The sequence below is a fragment of the Lactuca sativa genome, chromosome 1, assembly GCF_002870075.4.
Source record: "Lactuca sativa cultivar Salinas chromosome 1, Lsat_Salinas_v11, whole genome shotgun sequence".
Taxonomy (NCBI): Eukaryota; Viridiplantae; Streptophyta; class Magnoliopsida; order Asterales; family Asteraceae; genus Lactuca; species Lactuca sativa.
This window is the reverse complement of record NC_056623.2, coordinates 99,987,435-99,999,322: the sequence shown is the minus strand read 5'-3', so window position 1 is coordinate 99,999,322 and position 11,888 is coordinate 99,987,435.

The window sequence follows — 11,888 nt, the reverse complement described above, 5'->3', positions numbered from 1 at the left end:
GGAGACCCAAGCTTGAAAACCACAGAATCACAATCCCTTTGACCTTCTATTGCTGGAAACACCTTCTTCTTTGCAAAACCACAACAAAAGGGATCGAAATAGCTCTCTCTCTCTCTCACACACAACTTGCTCAAGCTCTCTAGGGTTTCTCTCTATGGACTGGTAGCCGCAAATGAGGGATATAAGGTCCCTTAAATAGGGCACAAGCCCGGAGATTTAGGGTTTCTGACATCAGTGTGGACTCATCGACTCCACCCATAGACTCATCGATTCCGTTCATTAATCCAGTCAGCAATCGTGATCCTACTCGGCGAGTCTAAGCGTCAACTCGCCGACTCCCTCCTCATAATTCAAATTCAACAATCACAATATGATACCTAGAAATCCGGATGTTACAATTCTCCCCCAATAGAATCAGACTTTTCCCTCGAAGTCTAATTCTGTAAACAACTATGGGTGCTGCTTCTGCATTTCTGCCTCCGGCTCCCAAGTCAGCTCCAACCCTCTCCGATGTTGCCACCGAACTTAAACCAGGGGCACCTCCTTTTTCCTCAAAACCTTGATCTTCTGATCCACCACCGCGATTGGCCTTTCAACATAATTCAAGCTTGCACCCACCTGAATATCCTCCAATGGTACCACTGCCGAATCGTCGGCTATATACTTCCTCAATTGAGACACATGGAAGGTATCATGTATCTGGCCCAACTCTGCAGGTAGCTCTAAACGATACGCTATCCTACCCACCCTCGTTGTCACCCTGAAAGGGCCAATGTATCGGGGCCCCATCTTGCCCCTCTTCCTGAAATGGATCACTCCTTTCCAAGGAGACACCTTCAAGAGTACGAAGTCTCCAACCTGAAACTCAAGCTCGGATCGTCGCCTATCCGCATAACTCTTCTGACGACTCTGGGTTGTTAGCAATCTCTGCTTGACCTGCTGAATCCGCTCAGTCATATGAAGCACTATCTCAGTGTTACCCATCACTCGCTGCCCTACCTCTCCCCAGCATATGGGAGTCCGACACCTCCTCCCATACAACAACTCGAAGGGAGGCATACCAATGCTTGAATGGTGGCTGTTGTTATAAGAAAACTCAGCTAGTGGTAGGTACATGTCCCAACTCCCTCCGAAGTCCAACACACATGCTCAGAGCATGTCCTCGAGCGTCTGAATCGTCCGCTCCCTTTGCCTGTCCGTTTGTGGGTGGTAAGTGGTACTGAAATGCAGCCTCGTGCCCAACTCCTCATGGAACTTCTTCCAGAATCTGGAAGTGAAACATACATCTCGATCTGACACAATCGAGATCGGTATTCCATGTCGCGATACCACTTCCCTCACATACAACTCTGCCAGTCTCTCTGCAGAAGATCTCTCACTGATGGCAAGGAAGTGAGCTCTCTTCGTCAGCCGGTCAACGAACACCCAAATTGCATCGACACCCCTCGCGGTCCTCAGCAATTTGGTGATAAAGTCCATGGAAATATGTTCCCACTTCCACTGGAGAACCTCAAGTGGCTGCAACTTGCCATGCGAACGCTGGTGCTCAGCCTTAACCCTGCGACAGGTCAAGCACCTCTCAACAAACCATGCAACATCCCTCTTCATACAGGGTTACCAATAATCTTTCTTCAGATCCAAATACATCTTATTGGCCCCGGCATGGATCAAGAACCTCGATATGTGTGCCTCCTCCATCAAGGTGGTACGTGCCCCTCCCGCAAACAACACCCAAATCCGACCCTGAAAGGTCATAAGCCCTCGGCTATCAATAACGAACTCAGACACTTGCCCGATCACCCACTCCCTCTTGCGGTTCTCTGGTTTCACGGCTTCCGCCTGGGCCTCCCGAATGGTGTCCAACACTGGAGTCATCACCGCCAACCTCATACATACATCCCGAATCGGGGCACTCTCTGCCCTACGGCTCAGAGCATCAGCTACAACATTAGCTTTGCTCGGGTAGTATAGGATTTCACAATCGTAATCCTTTACCACATCCAACCATCTCCTCTGGCGCATATTCAGGTTTGGCTGATCCATTAAATACTTCAAACTCTTGTGGTCCGTGTATATGGTACACCGAACCCCATACAGATAGTGACGCCAGATCTTGAGGGCGAACACTAGTTGCCCCCAACTCCAAATCGTGAGTGGCATACCTCGTCTCATGAGGCTTCAGCTGCCTCGATGCATACTCTATCACATGCCCTCTCTGCATAAGTACTGCACCCAATCCTAATATCAATGCATCACAATACACCACAAAATCCTCCATCCCTTCCGGGAGGGCTAATACTGGGGCTTCGCATAATCTCTGATGAAGCGTCTCGAATGAGGCCTGCTGCTCTGGACCCCAACTAAAAGTCACATACTTCCGGGTCAACCTGGTGAGAGGAACGATAATCTTGGAGAAATCCATGATAAATCTCCGATAGTATCCGGCCAATCCCAGAAAAATCCTGATCTCGGTGAGGGATTTCGGCACCTCCCATCTTATAACCGCCTCAATCTTGGCCGGATCGACCAATATCCTATTCTGGTTAATGAGGTGCCCCAAGAACTAGACCTCTCGTAACCAAAAATCACACATGGAGAATTTGGCAAAAAGCCTCTCTGACCTCAACACTCCGAGAATCTCTTTCAGATGCTCCTCATGCTGCTCTCCAGACCTTGAATATACCAGAATATCATCGATGAACACGATCACCAACCGATCCAACATCGGTCTGCATACCCTATTCATGAGATCCATGAACGTTGTCGGTGCATTGGTGAGCCCAAAAGGCATCACCACGAACTCGTAATGCCCATAACAAGTCCAGAATGCTGTCTTCTGGATATCTTCATCCCGCACTCTCATCTGATAATATCCAGACCTCAGATCTATCTTAGAGAACCAAGATGCTCCCTGCAACTGATCGAACAGATCATTGATCCTTGGTAATGGATAACGGTTCTTGACCGTCAACTTGTTAAGCTCCCAGTAATCAATGCACATCCGGTGTGAACCATCCTTTTTTTGACAAAAAGGATCACATCCGGTGTGAACCATCCTTTTTCTTGACAAAAAGGATTGGTGCTCCCCACGGTGACCTACTCGGTCTAATAAACCCCTTCCCCAGCAGCTCCTGAAGCTGCGAGGATAACACCTGCATCTCTGGCGGCGCAAGGCGATAAGGCGCCTTGGCTATAGGCGCTGCCCCCGGGACCAAATCGATGCGGAACTCCCCCTGCCTCTCGGGAGGCACACCCGGAAATTCCTCAAGAAAAACATCAGGGAACTCACGCACTATCGGAACATCATCAATCGAACTCGGCCTCCCCGCGGCCACTAGTGTATCCATCACATAAGCTACAAATCCGTTGCAACCCTGCTGTAAACTCTGTCTCGCTCTAGAAGCCGAACAGAATGCTGACCTACTTCGGGTACCCTCGTCGTACACCGTAAGTGCTCCCCCACTAGGGTCTAGTATCGTCACCAACCGTCACTCACAGTCTATAACAGCCCCAAATCGGCTCAACCAATCCATGCCTACTATGACACACATGTCCCCCATCGCAATCGGGACCATATCTATCAGGAACTCAACACCGAAGATCTCTAGTACACATCCTCGAATCACATCCGTAGCATACAACGCTCGCTTTTCAGCTATGGAAACTCGTAAACGTCGACACAACGCCTCCCGTCGAATACTGATGTGTTGACTAAACGCTAACGACACAAATGATCGACTCGCACCCGAGTCAAATAACACCAAAGCAGACATAGAATTCATAAGAAGAGTACCTACACATATCATAAAATAAGCACAATATCTCAACTTACCGATTAGCACCGACAGAGATGAAGGAGCTAATGATGAAACTTCAGGAGTTATTGGACAAAGGTTTCATTAGACCTAGTTCATCAGCCTGGGGAGCTCCGGTGTTATTCGTAAAGAAGAAAGATGGAAGTATGAGAATGTGCATTGATTACAGAGAGCTTAACAAGGCAACAATAAAGAATAGATATCCGTTGTCGAGGATTGATGACCTGTTCGATCAACTTCAAGGTTCAAGTTATTTCTCGAAGATCGATCTAAGGTCAGGATATCATCAGCTAAAAGTAAGAGAGCAAGATATCGAGAAGACTCCATTCAGAACTAGATATGGACACTATGAGTTCTTGGTTATGTCGTTTGGACTAACCAATGCTCCGGCAGCATTCATGGGTTTAATGAATAGGGTTTGTAATCCGTTCCTTGATAAATCCGTGATAGTGTTCATAGACGACATTCTGATCTACTCGAAAAGCCAAGAGGAGCATGGCAGACACTTGCGAGAAGTGTTAGAAGTCTTGAAGAAGGAGAAGTTGTATGCAAAGTTCTCCAAATGTGATTTTTGGATTCGAGAAGTCCAATTCTTGGGTCACGTGGTCAACCAGGAAGGGATAATGGTCGATCCAGCAAAGATTGAAGCTGTAATGAAGTGGGAACAGCCGAAAAGTCCCACGGAGATCCGAAGCTTTTTAGGATTTGCCGGATATTACCGAAGGTTTATCCAAGGCTTTTCTTCGATCGTGTAACAACTCAAATTTTCAAACAAATTTTTCATTCTTAAAATATAATTATTTCCATTTAAAACAAGGCATAAATAGTTTAAGTATTCTATCAAATACAAATATTCAAAATCCCAAGATCATAAAACATTCTTCAGTGTGTATCGATCACGCCGGCGCCTTCCCACGGTTCTCGCTAGTACCTGAAACACATACATAACAACTGTAAGCATAAATGCTTAGTGAGTTCCCCAATATACACTCACGCACATACGCCTTTCCAGGCCCTGACCTTCCGGTCCTCAATACAACGCCTTCCGGCCCATAATATAATCGCCTTCCGGCCCATAACATATTGCCTTCCGGCCCACATAACATACATAGCACACATAACAAATAACTTACCACATATAGCATACATATCACATATCATATCTGACCTTCCGGTCACACAGTCAAACCCTTCCGGGTACAGTATAGTGAGAAGACTCACCTCGTAAAAGCTGAACGCTAGCAAATCCCGAAATGACTCGTGCACAACCGACGAGATACAACCTCCCTATAACATTACATATCTCATTAATACTTATATCTTCTAAGTGTGACTATCCCTAAGAAGTCAGACTTAGGTCAACTCTGGTCAACGGTCAACTCGACCGGACTCGGCGAGTACCATGGCGACTCGGCGAGTCTAGACGTTCTCCAACTCTCTGAGAGTCCCTACCTACTCGTCGAGTGTCCTCCTTGACCCGACGAGTTACTCCTGGAAGAATCGCGGGGCCACCCCGACTCCACTCGCCAAGTCTGAAGAACAACTCGGCGAGTCCCAGTAAATCTTCAAGCTACTCGCCGAGTCTGTTCATCGGACTCGGCGAGTCCACGCCATGCATTCGATCAAACTGCTTCCTGAGATAGGTCTCGTCCTGAAATACACATGCATGGGACCTTCTGGACCTCTAAAGGTCCTACTACAAGATTATAGTCGTTGGGTAACAAGGCACTAATTCATCTAGTCATCAAATGGGTTCTATAAACCCTAAATTCATAAATACATCAATATAGCAGAGCATACACGAATTCTTACCTGGATGATGTATTCTCTGTATTCCCAATCCTCAGAATGTGACCCCTTGCTGCTCCTTTAGCCAATCCCTTCTCTTCCTTGCACAACCACTCTTCTATAACCAACAATGGCCTAAGATCCTTGCTCCAGATGCACACAATCGATTTAGGGTTCTTCTCAGAAGGCTAAAACGAACAATGACGGCCAATGAGTCCTTTTTATACTTCCCAAACCTGAACGGTTAGGGTTTCTGCTAAACAGCGTCGACTCGCCGAGTCCATACCTGGACTCGTCGAGTCCAGTCGCGATCCCGCGACCAAGTCTGCGATCCTACTCGGCGAGTCTAGGCTCCAACTCGCCGAGTCCCCTCTTAAACCACCCAAAAACATAATTTAATAATACCTGAGATTTCGGGCTGTTACAACTCTCCCCCACTAGGATTAGACTTCGCCCTCGAAGTCTCATTCTGAAAATAGTTCCGGATGCTGCTCCCGCATCTCACGTTCCGGCTCCCAAGTCATTTCCAATCCCTTACGGTGTTGCCATTGAACCAACACCAGAGGTACCTCCTTGTTCCTCAGAACCTTGATCTTCCGATCCCTGATAGCCACTGGTCTCTCCGCGTAATTCAGGCTCGCATCCACCTGAATATCCTCCAATGGAACCACTGCCGACTCATCGGCTATGCACTTCCTCAGCTGCGACACATGAAAAGTGTCATGGATCTGACCCAACTCTGCTGGCAATTCCAACCGATAGGCTACCCGGCCTATCCTTGCAATCACACGAAATGGCCCAATATACCGGGGCCCCAATTTGCCCCTCTTCCTGAATCGAATCACTCCTTTCCAAGGAGAGACCTTCAGGAGAACGAAGTCGCCGACCTGAAATTCAAGCTCGGATCGGCGCCTGTCTGCATAACTCTTCTGTCGGCTCTGGGCCGTCAATAACCTTTGTCTCACTTGCTAGATCTGCTCTGTCGTCTGTAGCACGATCTCCGTGCTGCCCATCACTCTTTGTCCCACCTCTCCCCAGCAAATGGGGGTCCGACACCTCCTTCCATACAACTGCTCAAAAGGTGGCATACCAATGCTCGAATGGTGGCTGTTGTTGTAGGAAAACTCTGCCAATGGCAAATACGCATCCCAACTACCCCCGAAGTCTAACACACACGCCCGGAGCATGTCCTCCAGCGTCTGAATTGTCCGCTCGCTCTGACCGTCTGTCTGGGGATGGTATGCGGTACTAAAATGCAATTTAGTACCCAGCTCCTCATGGAATTTCTTCCAGAACCTGGAAGTGAAGCGCACATCGCGGTCTGACACAATCGAGATCGGCACCCCGTGCCGAGATACCACCTCTTTCACATATATCTCCGCCAACTTTTCCGCTGAAGAACTCTCACTGATGGCAAGGAAGTGTGCACTCTTCGTCAACCTATCCACAATCACCCAAATTGCGTCAACTCCCCTAGCAGTCCTTGGCAATTTGGTGATAAAATCCATAGTGATCTGTTCCCACTTCCACTCGGGGATCTCCAATGGCTGCAACTTGCCATGCGGTCTCTGGTGTTCGGCCTTAACCCTACGGCAGGTCAAGTACCTCTCAACGAACCATGCTACGTCCCTCTTCATACAGGGCCACCAATACTCTTTCCTCAAATCCAGATACATCTTCGTAGCACCAGGATGGATCGAGAATTTCGATCTATGAGCCTCTTCCATCAAAGTAATACGCGTACCGCCCACGAACGGTACCCAGATACGACCCTGAAACGTCATAAGCCCACGACTATCCTTAACAAACTCTGAAATTAACCCCACAACCCGCTCTTTCTTCTGCATTTCTGGTCGCACAGCCTCTGCCTGGGCCCCACGAATAGCGTCCAATACTGGAGTCATCACAGTCAGTCTCAAGCATACATCTCGCAATGGAGTGCTCTCCGCCCTGCGGCTCAATGCATCGGCTACCACATTAGCCTTGCCTGGGTGGTACAGGATCTCATAATCATAATCCTTGACCACGTCCAACCACCTCCTCTGACGCATATTTAGGTTGGGTTGATCCATCAAATACTTCAAACTCTTATGGTCCGTGTATATCGTACATCGAACCCCATACAAGTAGTGACGCCAAATTTTGAGAGCGAACACTACTGCCCCCAACTCTAAATCATGCGTGGGATATCTCGCCTCATGAGGCTTCAGCTGCCTCGACGCATAAGCTATCACATGACCCCTCTGCATCAACACTGCACCCAGTCCCGAAATCGACGCGTCGCAATATACCACAAAGTCTTCCATCCCTTCTGGGAGGGCTAATACCGGGGCTTCGCACAATCTCTGGCGAAGTGTCTCAAAGGAGGTCTGCTGCTCGGGCCCCCATGAGAATGCAACACCCTTCCGGGTCAATCTGGTGAGTGGCACTGCGATCTTGGAGAAATCCTTGATAAATCTCCGATAATACCCTGCCAACCCAAGGAAACTTCTGATCTCAGAGGGTGACTTCGGCACCTCCCAACTCATCACCGCCTCAACCTTGGCCGGATCGACCAATATCCCTTTCTGATTAACCACATGTCCTAGGAACTAGACCTCCCGCAACCAGAAGTCACATTTGGAGAACTTTGCATAAAGCTTCTCCGACCTCAATACCTCCAGGATCTCCCTCAAATGCTCCTCATGCTGCTCTCTAGATCTCGAATACACCAGAATGTCGTCGATAAATACGATCACTGACCGGTCCAACATCGGCCTGCATACCCTGTTCATGAGATCCATGAACACAGCCGGGGCATTGGTGAGTCCAAAAGGCATCACCACAAACTCATAATGCCCATATCGCGTCCTAAACGCTGTCTTCTGGACGTCCTCATCCCGTACTCTCACCTGATGGTATCCTGACCTCAGATCGATCTTGGAAAACCAAGATGCTCCCTGCAACTGATCGAATAAATCATCGATCCTCGGCAACGGGTAACGGTTCTTGACCGTTAGCTTGTTCAACTCCCGGTAATCAATGCACATCCGGTGTGAACCATCCTTCTTCTTGACAAACAGAATGGGTGCTCCCCATGGCGAGCTGCTTGGTCGTATGAGTCCCTTCCCCAGCAACTCCTGGAGTTGCGAGGACAACTCTTGCATCTCTGGAGGTGCAAGACGATAGGGCACTTTAGCAATAGGCGCGGCCCCCGGAACCAGATCTATACCAAACTCTACTTGCCTCACAGGAGGTACTCCCGGCAGTTCCTCGGGAAAAACATCTGAAAACTCCCGCACCACAGGGACCTCGTCAACTGACTTTGGTCTCTCGGAAACCTCCCGCGTATCCATCACATATGCCACAAAACCCTTACAGCCCTGCTGTAGACACTGCCTTGCCCTTGCGGCCGAACAAAAAGTTGATCCTGAACGGGTACCCTCACCGTACACCGAAAGAACTCCCCCACTATGGTCTCGTATGGTCACCAACTGACGCTCACAGTCGATGACAGCGCCGAATCGGCTCAACCAGTCCATGCCCACGATAACACAGACGTCACCCATCGCAATAGGAATCAGGTCAATCGGGAATTCAACCCCGAAAATCTCTAGCACACATCCTCGAAGAACCTCCGTGGCATAAATCGATTTCTCGTCAGCTATAGAAACTCTCAAAGGTCGACTCAACGACTCACGACTAACGTTGATATGCTGACTAAAGGCTAAGGACACAAAGGACCTACTAGCACCCGAGTCAAATAACACTAAGGCAGGCACAGAGTTCACAAGGAAAGTACCTACGCATATAATAACATAAGCATAACATCTCGACATTAAAATAAATACATGAATTACGACATACCTGCCACAACATCGGGCGCAGCGCGGACCTCCTCCGCAGTCAGCTGAAAGGCTCTCCCATGAACCCTCGGGGCCTCGACCTTCACCGGTCGAGTCTCAGTAGTCCTGACAGCAGGTGTAGATCCCTGACGAAGCTGAGGGCACTCGGCCTTCCGATGGCCGGTCTGGTTACAATGAAAGCAAACCGTAAATCCCTTGGGACACTCCCTAGCAATGTGCCCCTCCTTGCCACACTTGTAGCAAGCACCGGCTCGACACGCCCCATCGTGACCCTTACCGCACTTTACGCAAGTGCGGTTCTTCGAACCTCCCGTCCTCGAATCGGCGGACTTGATCCGCTTGGCTGCCGGCTGAGACTGAGCCGGCCGCCGGTCTGCCTGCTGAGACTCGGCCTCCTCCCTGGCCTGAGTCTCTAACTCGATCTCACGCTTCCTGGCATTCGCCTGAAGCTCCGTAAAAGTATGGTAAGTGGAGTTTGACACAAACTCCCGAATCTCCCTCCTCAGAACACCCAAGTACCGGCTCATCCGAGCCTGCTCTGTGGCCACCAGCTCGGGGCAAAACATCGCCCTCTCATGGAACTTCCGCGTGATCGCCGCCACCGAGTCAGTACCCTGCTTGAGGGTTAAGAACTCCTGAACCAATCGTTCCCGCTCCACCGGGGGAACGTACTCATCCCTGAACATGGTAGTGAACCCCTCCCATGTCACTGCCGCAGTCTCTGCCAAAGTGAAGTTCGCCGTCACGAACTTCCACCAGTCCTTTGCTCCCAGACGGAGCTGGTTCAAAGCGAACCGTACCCTCAGGTGCTCCGGGCATGAACAAGTGTAGAAGCACCCCTCTATATCTGCGATCCACCTCATCGCAGCAATCGGATCCTGCATCCCATCGAACTCTGGTGGCTTCGTGTTGCTGAACTCTCGGAACAGCAACGAGTCACCCCCCTGTGGCCTAGCAGCGGCCACAGCTGCGGTAGCTGCAGCGGTTGCAGCCTCAGTCAACGCGGCGTACCGCTCATCGAATGTCTCCATCAGGGTGGTCTTAATAGACCCAAACATCTCCGGGATCTCAGCCCGGATCGCCGCCGCCACCTCCTCGTGAATCATCTGACGAATATCCTCATCACTCACACCGCTCGTACTCGTTCCGTGACGCGGTCTAACCATGATATCTCTGAAATACAACATAAAACTATCAGAGATTCTACCGTGTACAATTATACTCGATACGCAACCCTACTCAGTCCCCGACATCCAGGGATTCTTACTTGGGTCTCCCACTGACCCGGTGTCCTCGGTAGTACGGGCCCAATACTACCGACCACACCGCATCAGTGTTCATCCCAAGTCCTCCTCCCCAAACTCCGGATAGTGAGTACTCTACTTCTGATATGCACTATCTACCCGCATACTAACAAAGCATCTCATATAGGCAAACTTCCCTAGACTAAGGCATCACAAATCAGGCCACTCTAGTCCTATCATGAATACCTAGTCTTCTAGCATGCATAACAATTCACATCATATAATATTGTAAGGTATTTTGGGGATCTTTACCGTTCGGGCGCTGACTGATCGTACACACTGCTTCTTTCTTGCTTACCACCAAAACCATTTACAAAAGTTTATGCCTTATTTGAAAAGTTTCCTCAAATCCTCGGTTTGAGTTCAGTTACCCCCGAAGGTGCACCCGAATCCCTCAAACCAAGGCTCTGATACCAATTGTAACAACTCAAATTTTCAAACAAATTTTTCATTCTTAAAATATAATTATTTCCATTTAAAACAAGGCATAAATAGTTTAAGTATTCTATCAAATACAAATATTCAAAATCCCAAGATCATAAAACATTCTTCAGTGTGTATCGATCACGCCGGCGCCTTCCCACGGTTCTCGCTAGTACCTGAAACACATACATAACAACTGTAAGCATAAATGCTTAGTGAGTTCCCCAATATACACTCACGCACATACGCCTTTCCAGGCCCTGACCTTCCGGTCCTCAATACAACGCCTTCCGGCCCATAATATAATCGCCTTCCGGCCCATAACATATTGCCTTCCGGCCCACATAACATACATAGCACACATAACAAATAACTTACCACATATAGCATACATATCACATATCATATCTGACCTTCCGGTCACACAGTCAAACCCTTCCGGGTACAGTATAGTGAGAAGACTCACCTCGTAAAAGCTGAACGCTAGCAAATCCCGAAATGACTCGTGCACAACCGACGAGCTACAACCTCCCTATAACATTACATATCTCATTAATACTTATATCTTCTAAGTGTGACTATCCCTAAGAAGTCAGACTTAGGTCAACTCTGGTCAACGGTCAACTCGACCGGACTCGGCGAGTACCATGGCGACTCGGCGAGTCTAGACGTTCTCCAACTCTCTGAGAGTCCCTACCTACTCGTCGAGTGTC